At 46.9% G+C, this 13,037-nt stretch overlaps 1 protein-coding gene across 2 annotated transcripts in view; it reads left to right on the forward strand.

Moving 5' to 3' along the window:
- kif3ca (kinesin family member 3Ca) overlaps nucleotides 1-13,037 on the forward strand; it is a 345,217-nt gene that overhangs the window by 197,292 nt on the left and 134,888 nt on the right. The gene's annotated exons all lie outside the window — the stretch shown is intronic.

Here is a 13,037-nt window from a genome sequence, read left to right on the forward strand (position 1 = left end):
CTATAGCTTCCTGTTTTCTGCCTCCCTCCCTTCTTGAATAGAGGGGATATATTTGCTACTTTCCAGTCTGATGGAACCTTTCCAGAATCTAGTGAATTTTTGAAAATTCACACCAACTCATCTGTTACCTCAATAACCACCCCTTTTAAGACCCGAGGATGAAGTCCATCTGGACTCAGAGACTTGTCAGCCCACAGCTCCATCAGTTTACTCAGCACCGCTTTCCTGGTGATTGTAATTTCACCAAGTTCCTCTCTCCTCTCCACCTCCTGATTTACAGCTATTACTGGAATGTTTTTTGTAGCCTCTATAATGAAGACAGAAGCAAAATATTTGTTCATTTCATCTGCCATTTCCTTATTATTTACTATTAACTCCTCATTCTCACTCTCCAGAGGACCAACACTCACTTTACTTACTCTTATCCTTTTTAAATACCTGTAGAAATTCTTGATATCGTTTGTACGTTTCTAGCTAGCTTCCTCTCATACTCTAATTTCTTTCTCCTAATTAACCTTTTAGTCATTCTCTACCATTCTTTATATTCTGACCAATCATCTGGCCTGCCACTCATCTTCGCACAGTTATATGCTTTTTCCTTAAGCTTGATGCTTTCCTTAACTTCTTTAGTCAACCACGGATGGTGGGTTAATGGATAAAGGGAGACCTTTAGAATTTTTCTTTATAAAATAAATATACTTACTCTGAGTATTCTGAAATATCCACTTAACTGTCTGTCACTGCTTCTCCATTGATCTATCCCCTAGCCTAGTTCATGCCCACATAGTTGCCTTTATTTAAGATTAAAATGATTGTCTTAGACCCACTCTTTTCCCTTTCAAACTGGATGTAAAATTCAATCATATTGTGGTTGCTGCTACCTTGTGGTGCCTTTACTCTGAGGTCATTAATTAATCCTGTCACATTACACAATACCAAGTCTAATATAATCTGCTCTCTGATAGTTTCTTAGAGTTGCACATTCTGGAACGAAACTCAAAAACATTCTATGAACTCCTCATCCAGGCTATTACTGCCAATCTGATTTTTCCAGTTTATTTGTAGATTAAAGTCTCCCATGATTATTGCAGTCTCTTTATCACAAGCATCCAGTATTTCTTCTTGTATGCTTTGTCCTACATTGTGGTTACTGTTAGGGGGCCTGTAGACCACTCCCACTAGTGACTTCTTTTCCCTACTATTCCTCATCTCCACCCAAACGGAGTCTACATCCTGATCTCCTGAACCAAGGTCATCTCTAACTATTGCACCAATGCCATCCTTGATTAACAGTGTTACCCCTCCACCTTTACCTAGCTGCCTACTCTTCTTGGATGTCATATAGCCCTCAATATTCAGCACCCAATCCTTTTCATCCTGCCACCATGTCTCTGTAATGGTTATTAGATCACATTTATTTACTTCAATGTGCGCTATCAATTTGTTTACTTTGTTACGAATGCTCTACACATTGAGATACAGAGCCTTTAGCTTTGTCTTTTTGTTACCTTTGTAACATCTAGTCTTGATTGTTGGTGCAATCTTAGGTTTTTTTGCTCTCTGTCACTTCCTGCCATTCCCTCATTTCCTGTATTACTATTTTCCTCTCTTACCTTGTCTCTACTCCTTGATATACCACATCCTCCCACACTTGATCCTTTGTCCCCACTATTTAGTTAAAACCCTCTCTACTTCCCTAGTTATGTGGTTCAGGTGTAGGCTGTCCCAGCGGTACAGCCCCGACTTTCCCCAGTACTGGTGCCAGTGCCCCACAAACCAGAACCCACTTCTCCCACACCAGTCTTTGAGCCACGTGTTCATCTCTCTGATTTTGTGTACCCTATGCCAATTTTCACATGGCTCAGATAATAATCCAGATATTACAACCTTTGAGATTCTACTTCTTAATTCGATGCCTAGCTTCTCATACTCTCTATGCAGAACCTCTTTCCTAGTTCTACCTATGTTGTTGGTACCTACATAGACCACTGGATCTTCCCCCTCCCACTGCAAGTTTCTCTCCAGCCCTGAGCAGATGTCCTGAACTGTGGCACCGGGCAGGCAACACAGCCATCTGGACTCTCGTTCTTTGCTGCAGAGAACAGTGTTAATCCCCCCTCACTATACTGTCCCATACTACCACTACATTCCTTTTGTCTCCCCCCACTTGAATGGCTTCCTGTACCACGGTGCCATGGTCAGTTTTCTCATCCACCTTGCAGCCCCACTCCCATCCAAACAAACTAAGTGAACCTCAAACCTATTGGACAATTGTAGAGACTCACACTCCTGCACTCCTGCCCTCTGGGTTCCCTTAACTGCCTCACTCACAGTCACACTCTCCTGTCCCTGATGACTGACCAATCAAAAGACCCTATCCTAAGTGGTATGACTGCTTCCTGGTATAAAGTATCCAGGTAACTTTCCCCCTTCCTGATGTGTCACAGTGTCTGCAGCTCAGCCTCCAGCTCAATGACTCTGAGCCGAAGTTCCTCAAGTCACAAACACTGCAGATGTGTTTGTCTTGAATAACACTGGTATCCAGGAGTTCCCACTTGCTGCAGCCTTGACACATCAACTGTCCTACCATTCTTAATGTGTTTTAATTAATTACTTAATCACATTGTTCAATTATTTATGTTGCTTTTTAAATATATTTTATTAACTTTAGCACCAATTTGTATATTGTTTTAAACCTTAGGAATAGAATAAACCTTAACCACTTACCAGATATTCAACAAGCAACTAGCTCCTTTCCCTGTAGTGGAGTACAAACAGGGTGAGAAAGGTAGAGATGCAAAAGGAAATGAACACCTCCTTCCTGCTTCACCAAACTGCCCCACTCACCAAACTCTGAGGTTTGCACTCAGTTTCCCCAGCTGCACTTGTTTGCCAAGGCTTCACTAAAGAACCCTATATTTTTAGCCAACTAAACTGGAGCTAGAGAAGCCAGAATCAACCAGTTAGCTAATTAACTACTCAGCTCTCAAAGAAGAATGTGTTTACCCTGTCTAAGCTGCAAGAAAGAAACTAAGTCTAGAGGAAGGAGATTTTTCAGTGTACATTGGTAATAAATTACATCATAGTACTGTCTTATCAATAAAAACCTTCTGGAATTCACTGAGCATGAGCATCATCCTTTTATACTTCAAAATATAAAAAGATATCACGATTTATTCCAAAAGCTGTTGTTTCCAAAATGATTATTCTAATTCTACTTTCAGGTGCCCATCTAATGACAGTCACTGATCGGAATGTGCGCTCTAAGTGTTAGAGTACCAATCTGCAATTTGACAGAACTCAGCAATTAAACTCCAACTGCAGGCTTTAAAAAATAGATTATTAAAATCTGTCAGTCAGGCTTCTAATTGGCTCCCAGTTTTCTGCATTGCATAAATCCAGCAAGGAGTCCCCTCATGGGAGATTTTATTCCTAACCACCTGGGGGAACCTGACAGGCAGGCAGCAAAAATGATCAGCTGCATCTCCCCATTGACCTCCCTTATGGATATCACCATCTTTAATTTCAACCTCCCCCACCCCCCCACCCAAAACAGGCGACAATGTCACCAGCCTGAAGTTAGCGAGGTCCTTCATTAACTATCCAGATCAGAGTCTGATGATACCATTGGGCCCTGACTACCATTGTAACTGTGGCCCGAGCTGGGAAGCTATTGTGCCGGGTGAAGAGAGAGGTCAGAGGATCCAGGATCCGAAAGACCGTTTAAGAAAGGTTTCTTTTTAACTTCCGTAGTGGGTGGGGAGGAGAAGGTGGCAATCGTTATTCTGTTGTTCTCCTGCAACCTGGAATTTCACTCCCGCTCACTTGACCAGGTGTCACATCCCACCTGTTTGGGGCAGGTAGCTGACAAGTGGCAGATTAAATTTGGAGATAATCTGCACTCGTCTAATTCTGCCCTCTTGTGCATCCCCTGATTTTAATTGCTCTACCATTGGCGGCTGAGCCTTCGGCTCCCTTGGGTGTGAGTTCTGGAATACCTAAATGATGTTTCATGTTAATGAATGATTGAAAAGTATGGCTGGGGTTGCATGTTAAAACAAAGAAATGTTATAACTGGGTCAAAATCCTGGAACCTCATCCCTAACAGCACTGTGGGTGTACCTACACCACGTGGACCGCAGCGGTTCAAGAAGGCAGCTCACCTCCACCTTCTCAAGGGCAACTAGGGATTGGCAATAAATGCTGGCCCAGCCAGCGACGCCCACATCCCGTGAACATATGAAATTTTTTTTTTAAAAACCTGCAGTTTATCTGCACAACTGTAACACTGATATTTTTCATTAAGAAGGTTTCAACCATTTTGATAAGAAAGATGCACGAGTAAAGTTATTAGCTGGTTATTATAATTAGTTATTAGTTGTTACTAATAACAGTAAAGTTGTTAGTTAGCCTGCCTCTATTTACTGTTATCACTAATCATTTTAGAAACTTGGATAATAGTTCGTTATTCTGCAGCCATAAGCTTTGGGCTTGAAATGATCCTAGTTGACATTATCAGCAGGAAAGCAGGCCCATTCCTGCAGAGTGGGCACTGGTGAGGTGAGTAAAACAATAGTTAGAAGTGGAGGGATTAATGAGACTAAGTGGCAACAAGTTCCCAGGACCTGACAACCTGCATCGTAGGGTTTCAGAGGAGGTAGCTACAGAGATTATGGCTTTGATCTTCCAGAATTCCTTAGATTTTGAGACAGTTCCTAAAGATTGGAAGGTGGCAAACACGACCATGCTATTTAAGAAGGGAGGGAGAGAGAAAACAGGAAACTATAAGCCAGTTAGCCTAAACATCAGTAGTAGGCAAAAATGCTCGAATCTCTCATGAAGGACATGGTCAGACAGAACGTAGAAAATCATAATATGATTAAGCAGAATCAATACAGATTTATGGAAAGGGAAATCATATTTGACAAAGCTATTAGGATTGTTTGAAGATGTAAATGGAGGATAGGAGGAAACCAGTGATTGTAGTGTATTTGGATTTTCAAAAAGCATTTGATGAAGTGACACACAAGAGGTTCTTACATAAAACTCGGACTCATGGGATTGAGGGTAGTATATTAGTATAGATTGAGGATTGGTTAATGGACAGAAAGCAGAGAGCAGGAATAAACGGAATATTTTCAGGTTGACAATCTATTTTGAGCAGTGTATGCAAAGATCAGTACTTGGGCTTCAGCTATTTACAATCTACAGTATATTAATGACTTAGATGAGGGGACTGAGTGCAATGTGTCTAGGTTTGCTGGCAATACAAAGTTCGGTGGGAAAGGTGGTGGTGAGGAGGATGCAAAGAAACTGCAGAGGACGACAGAAAGGTTGGCCCGGGCTTTCGGAGGTAGGCCGAATGTGGACCCTTTAAAAATGGCGGGTGGGACCTGAATCTAGGATTCCCGCCCCTATTCCCATTTCCAGCAATTTTGGCTGGCACAGCATAAGGGTGCGGCTAGTCAGCCACTGCACATGGCACTCCTACCCTTGCCAGCATCATTGTGGGTGTGGGCATTTCAATCTTTTCCACTGCCAACCCCTTTTAATTTTAGTGGAGTTGGGCCTGTTCTGTTAGTGGACATGGATCATGGCACCTCAGAAGTGTCAGGAAGCGGGGGGGGGAAACCTATCCCAAGCTATCAACCAAAACGAAAACAACCGATCAACATTCCTATTGAAATACATTAGCCCTCTTAGCCCCTCATAAAGCTGCCCCTGTGAAATGTGTTTGTATGCCCAGTATGCATACCGTTTGTTGCAATTCCTATGCATGTGTTTGGATTTTCGCAAAAACATTTTTGTTTCCTATGTTTATGATGTTGCATTTTTTGGGAGTTAATTTTGATGTGAAGAAGCATCAGTTTTCATATATTCATCTTGTTAAGTTATTTGGCATTTTTAGTTAATACGAGTTGGGAATTTGATGTACAGGAAAGAGAGAAAAAGGTTTCCTCCATTATACGTTTTCGCCCTCCAGTGGCTGGGAGCCTGTGCCCAGGGGGACATAGCCGTTTTGTATTGCTTTTTGTACAGTTTGAGTTCATGGTTGCATTAATCTCGACGTTTTCACCTAAACACTGCTGATATTGTGATTCAGTTTATGTGCCAAACTGAAGGTGCCAACCTACTGGGACTGATGTTTCTGCATTTTGGATTTTCAGACAGGAGAGGTTATAATGTGTTTCCCAAAGGGACACTATGTATAACACAGCTGTACCAGGAGATTCAGTGACAGACAGGAACCAAAACTCCAATCCCATTTTTCCACTGTAACTTGGCAGAGCTAAATCTTCACCCGGCTTTGACCAAGCCTGACCCTGCCAAAATATCTGTGGTCTGGTAGGTATAATGAACCAAGCAGGCACCTACACAAGGGTGGCACATTTTTGGGTGATAACTAGAAGGGGTGCAAAATGAGGCACTTAACAGTGGCTCAGGGAAGAACTGATAACATTAACTGAAGGTGTAAAGAACTCTGGAAATTGGCCTTCTTTATTTTCCAATGTTCCATTGGCCTTCCAATGTTCTGGGGTGCTCCAGGCCAAGGCCTATTCCCTATTTTAACCTTGCTGTTGCCCAAGTTGTTCATGTGGAAGCAGCGAAAGTGCCTTTTCAGACCTTCAATGCATTGGACGGAACTTCCATCAGCCCCGCCTCCAGTGGAATTCCCAACCTTGGATTTCAGGAGTTTCCAGGTCCAGCTCCTTTAGCCATTGAACTCCACCCACGGTCCCAAGGAAATTTGGGGTCACTTTCATTGATAGTGGTAGATTCCCCGTTGTTCAAGTATGTCCATCCTGTAAGTGATTTTATTGTCTTCTCTGGATCCTCTCATGACTGAAGAGTCCATCCTGGATCGAAATGGACATTCATAGAATTGACAGTTCATGTTGTCATTATTGATGCCTGGGAGAACTTTCTACAGCTGCATTACCTTTGGCTTTCCTCTGGGTATTTTGGGTGTTACAAGTTTGGTGTGGATGGCCCTCAAATCATGCTGACCCATGAACTGAAGTTTATTTCGCGCCCAGGAGTGTCGGGTGTGCCCGTACGCCAAGCGTAATCTTCTGCCCAAAGTCTCCTTGGGGATTCTGTAACCTTCCATGTTGGAGACAGAGCTTTCCCATCTCTGTTGAATTTTCTAATGAGTGGTCTCCATGCTGTTGAGCCCAGCTTGATGGGGGACCTCGTTCTTTGTGATTTTGTCCCGCCATCAGATTCTCATGATGGGCCTCAGGTGCTTTGATGTGGTGCCTACGACAGACTTAGGATTCTGTGCCAAGGAGCAGGATTGTAAGGACAATGCTGATTGCCTTAATTGCTTTTTAACAGGCCTTAATAGGCCCTTGACAGTTCGGTGGATGCGCAGCCAATTAGGCTGCGGGCCCACCAAACTGAAAATCGAAATGACGTGTGGTGACGTTGGGACACACGCCCGACATCATATCCCGTGTAATTTTACACCTCGGCGAGCAGGCCCCACCCCTGTCCGCTGAACCGAAGACTCTGCCCCATGCATAGTTCAGCCAGTCTGATTCCCGTCGGGGTCCTTTAACTAGACACAGATTTGCAGAGCCAACCCGCCCCCATTTCTGTCAGGGAACCTGGGAACAGCTTGCTAATGCTAAAGAGACACATTAAAGTCAGCCTCCGCTTCAAACACGTTTCCAAACCACTGCCACACAACTTTTGGCACATGCACATCTTAAAAAAGGTCTGCCCAGTATCGCTGTGAACAATAGCCTAAATAGATCAAATTGAAACGATAGTCGGATACGATCCCATTGATGTGCCAACTTAATGTTGGAAAGCATTGCAGGTTCAATAAAACATTTTGACATGATATGGGAGTGAGCCATTTCAGTCTGTATTCCAACTTGTGTTTGATTCTCTGTCTTTCCTGCAGTGAGAGGGGGATGGTACAAGGGTCATGCTTACAAAAAACACTGAATCGAACCAAGCCTCAAGCAGAGTCACCGAAACATCATGAAAACACGTAGGGTGGAGTTTTCCGTGCCCGCTGGCGTGTTTGGCGGTCTGAGCAGACAATATGGTGAGAAGACCAGAAATCGGTTTCATAACATTGTGAAACCAGTTTGCGATCGTCCGCTCTGTCTGTCAATGGCGGTCCGCGTTTCCCAGCATCGGATGTTGGGAACCTCATTGTAATACATCTGCATATCATTATAAGCCCAGCCAGCCAGAATCATCCCTCCCCCCACCCCACCCCCGCTGGATCATCGGCCATGTCGGCGGAGTGGAGGAGCAATGATGTCAGGGCACGAGGTTAGGAGGCAGGAAACCAAGATGACGAAGGCTCTGAGGTTGGGGGGGGAGCAGAGTATGAGGGGAGGAGGGGTAATAGGGTAGAAGATGGCAACTGGGGAAGTAGGTGTAAGGGAAGAAGTTTGGAGGGGGGAAGGAGTCCAGAGAGGCGAAGGAGACCAGGGGGAAGAAGGAGTCTGGTGGGGAAGAAGTCTGGAGAGGGGAAGGAGTCCAGGGGAAGGAGTAAGGGTAGAGGAAGACATAAGGGCGGAGGAAGGATTCGGGAAGGGGGAAGGAGTAAGGCTGGAGGAAGAAGTAAGTGTGGAGGGAGGAGTCAGGAAGGGGGAAGGATGAAGGGTGGGGGGGAGAGCCCGGGGGTTGGGGGAGTTCGGGAGTGGTGGTGGGAAGGAGTTCCAAGTTGGGAAGGAGTCCAGAGGAGAGGATGTCCAGGTGAACGTGTAAGGGAGGGCTCTGCTGAGTCCATGACTACCTCATGGGGAGCAAACTGAGGGTGAGCATGGTAGGAGGGAATAGTGAGAATGACCAAGGGCAGAGTGAGGTGGTAGGGTGGGAGAATAGGGTGCAACGTATCATTAGAAGGGACAGTGAGGATGGTTGGTGGAGACTCGGAGGTTGACACAGACCCTGGGGGTGGGAAGGAAGAAGTTGGGGAGGTGAATGAGGTTGGGATTTTCGGGAAGGAGGGGAACGTGCACACTTACCTGGACATCCCTGAAAGAAAAGGGTTGTGGCTGGTAGGTCACAGAGGGGAGGTGGAAAGTGATGCCAGAGGGGTCGACAGTGATTGGGGAAAGGAAATGGGTGTCTGGGGGAGAGGAAATGATGGGGGACCTGAAGAAAAATGTTAGACGCATCATGCTTGCTAAATCAAAAGTAAAACAAGAGTCACGATGAGTGAGAACAGATGCTGCATGGGAGTGTGATCATTGAGTGGACGGAGATGCAGGTCAGGCTCAGATCGACAACTGAAAGCGACCCCCAGCAGGCAGCATTCAAAATGCTCAGGACATCGAGATGAATGTGATGTGGGAAAGATCCGTGTGCATGGGAGAATGCTTGCACGAGGCTCCGAAAGGTCCTGCCCCACACACTTCTCTCTCCAGAATAATCCGTGGGCCGGCTGCTCCCTCTACGGTGACAGAGGATGAGACTGAGGGGCTCACAGGCAAAGGCGACTCGGAGGGAGAGGACAGCCTCTGAGATTCCTGAATGGGTGACCCAGGGGTGTCCAGCTGCCGCTCCTCCTCCCTTCGGATGCCCAAGGGCCCCAGCCTGACTCCTTGCGGGGAAGGAGCACCTGGGGGACATTGAGATGCCCAGTTTCCCACTCGCGTTGCTACTGGCTCACCCATGGCTCCCGCAATGCAGTGCAGCTCTGCATGCTTCTCCACGTTCTATCAGACCAGGGTCTCCATGACATCTACCATCCTCCCCATGGAGGCCTCCATACGCACACATGTGGGCAGCACTTCATCAGAGAGCAGGCGGGCACGCTCCTCTGACTCGTGTGCCAATCTGTTGAGGGCTTCCAACAGCTCCACGTGATGTTCCCACACCTTCTGCTGACTCTCCAGGATGAGTTGGAAGGCCTAACCTTAGAGGTTCGTCATCTGACTCAGACCTCACAGATTCCTCTTTCCCAGCAGCCCTCCGAGTGCCAGGGAGCTCGGCTGAACCTGCCTCCTCCTGCTGCGGACACGTGTCCGGGTGGTGACCACCAGAGTTTGAACCCGAGCCTGCTCTAGATCTAGGTCCCACTGAGGTGTGTGTCTCTGCGCTGGTGCAGGGTGTGGGGCTGTGACGGGTTTTCCAGGCTGCTTATTTCCAGCTCTTCAATGGAGGAGGTGTCCTCTTGGCTGGAGGTGAGGACCTGGATGGAGCTGAGGGACTGAGGATGTCGGTCGCTTGGAGAGCTCCCTGTGAACCAAAGTAGAGATAATTAGTGCCTGGCAGCAGAGTCAAAAGCAGGAGAGAGAGAGACACTCACAGTTGCATTGAAAGAGGGATGATGTGATGCAGGATACTTACGAGGGTGTTCGCCGCTGACCTCACCGTCACCGCAGGCACGGTCCACATCCTCACCAGTCAGCACGATGGCACACTCCTCAAAGTGAGTGAGGGGCCTAATGTGGGCCATTCCATCTCCGGTTTGGGATCTCTCCCTGCTGATGTGAGCCAGCTTCTCCTGCATGGAAACAGATGGAGGGAATGTGAGCAGGACACATGGCACTGTGTGGAATGTTTTGTGGTGAGCGGAGCCATGGACAGGATGAGGACACGACCTCCAGATGATATGAGCCTGATGGAGACGTGAGGGTGTGAGGGAGTTAGTGGTGTTGTCCCTTGAGGTGCGAGATCCCTGTGGGTGTGTGATGGGTTTGTGAGTATGTGAGTTGAGAGCGATGAGAAGAGTGACTTACCCTGGAGGAACGGATGAGACAATTCACCCTGTAGTGGCACTGAGTGGCTGTCCTCTTTTGCAGGACATTGGCACTGACCATCGCTGCCACCCCCTCCCATGCTGGATTGGTGACATCAGAGGACTTCACAATGGGCCTCCACTGCATCCAAAAGGGGCTTGAGGGACACTTCATTAAATCTTGGGGGGGCTGCAGTCTTCTTGCCTTTCGGGGCCATGTCTTCTGTGCAGCAGCCCTGAGCTGGAAGCACTGAGAAACGTTCGCGTGGCTGCACTTTAAATATGGTGCCCAGCATGATGAAGCAGCAAGGTGACAGTGTGACAGCTGAATGAGAGCTCACCTGCCATTGAAACGGCGTGTTTCCTGGGAATGCATAATTAACGAGGCGGGATTGGGACAATATGGCGGGAAAAGCTGCCATTGTGGCCGACAGGTAAAACATCCTTTCTCCCGACCGCTAGCGGACGTAGTACAAACCTGGGACCATTCCGCCCATTGAAATACAGTCATTTATACCACCATAATCTTCTTAACTTTGACCATTTTGTGACATCCAAATTTTCACCAAAGATGAATTCATAGGGCAGAATCTTCAGCTTGGTGAGCGGGGGCGGGACCCACTCGCCGAGAGGTAAAATGTCAGGCGTGCATCCCGACGTCACCGCACGTCATTTAGATATTGCGTCCGGCGGGCGTGCGCCAGAGGCGTTTGCGCCCCTGCCAAACTGTCAAAGGCCTATTAGAGCCATTAAAAAAATCAATTAAACTTGTTAGCAACGCGGCCCGTCCAACCTTAAGGTTGGGGGGGCAGGTGAAGAGCCCAGGCGGCCTTCGCATTCTTCATGGAACCTCATCCACGGGCGGGACAAGGTTTCATGAACGTTTTTAAAGTGTTTTAAATGTATTTAATAAAATTAATGGACACGTCGCAGTTCATGTGACAGTTTCACATGAGGGGACATGTCCTTAATTTTTTTTTTACCTTTCTTCAATGTTTCATAAGTGAAACTAATCTCCCCGAGGCAGCTCTGTGCCTCAGGGAGATTTCTGTGCTCTTTCAGTGCAGGCCTCGACTCAGGGAACCCCACCCGCCGCCCAAACAGGCTTCCGGGCAGGCGTCACCCTGTCCAATTAAGGCCCGCCTAAGTAAAATGGCAACGCCCAGCCAATCGGCTGCGCGCCCACCCACGCCCACCAACGCACACCCACCCCGACGGGGAGAAAATTCTCCACATAAATTATTGGGAGCACAATTTAGCCCGCTCTTCGATCCTGGTGCAAATCAACAATAAGAACTCATCATGTGCCAGGGTATGATAACACCATAATACTGCGAGAAGGTGTTGACATCATAACATTGGTACCACGAACTGAAACAGTTCAGCTCCTACCTAAATTTGTAAAAGCAGCATTGGACAGGAAGGAAGCAGTTCCCATAAGAATGGTATACGACCGCTCTTAACTTGACAACATGTTTCCTTGGTTCGAAAAGCCATAAGCTAACGAGGAGTCCAGAGACTGTTCAAGGCTTAGAAGTTTTCACAGCGGTTTTAAATGCTTCTCCGAAAACGTTTTTTCCGATATTGTTGCCTGGATTTTACATTGCAGACTAGAGTGCAGGTCATCAGAGATGGATGCTGTGATATGCAGCTGTTGTTTCATATCTTTAATGAATCTGATTGTACCCTCGAAGGGTTTCCAGATATTGAAAGCACCTTCACCGGGCCACAGTGAGCCAGAAGCAAATGAACAAAATTATCCCTTTGCGGTGAAATTAAACATAGAGGCTTTGCAATACCCCGTAAACAATTCTGTATCATTTGGCTTTTCAAAGCTCTCTTCTGCTGAAGAAGCTTCGAGATTGTGGAGAACCGAGACAAATCTCACTCAAGGCCTCATCCACAGAGCACCCACTGTGTGTCAGTTTACCGCATGCTGTTCTGGCAGGGTGGAAACCTATTTCTGTGAATAATGCAGCACAAATTGGAGACAAAGGAGCTGGCTGGAAAGGGCAGGCAAACAGCCAGAAATAAACTCAATTGCTGATAGACATTTAAAATCAAATAACTGACGAATGTTAAAGAAGAAATGTGGAAACATCCCTGCGGCTCAGTAAGCAACTCTAGAGTGATCTAACGCTACGGGCAGAGTCTTCGGGTCGGCGAGCGGGGGGGCAGGACCCCCCCGCGTGAAATGACGCGCAGGGTGACGTCAGGCATGCGTCCCCAACGTCACCGCGCATCATTCAGATGTTCAGCTCGGCAGGCGGGAACCAGAGTCAGCTGCGCACCCGCCGAACTGTCAAAGGCCTGTTAAGGGCATTTA

The sequence above is a fragment of the Cetorhinus maximus genome, chromosome 5, assembly GCF_964194155.1.
Source record: "Cetorhinus maximus chromosome 5, sCetMax3.hap1.1, whole genome shotgun sequence".
Taxonomy (NCBI): Eukaryota; Metazoa; Chordata; class Chondrichthyes; order Lamniformes; family Cetorhinidae; genus Cetorhinus; species Cetorhinus maximus.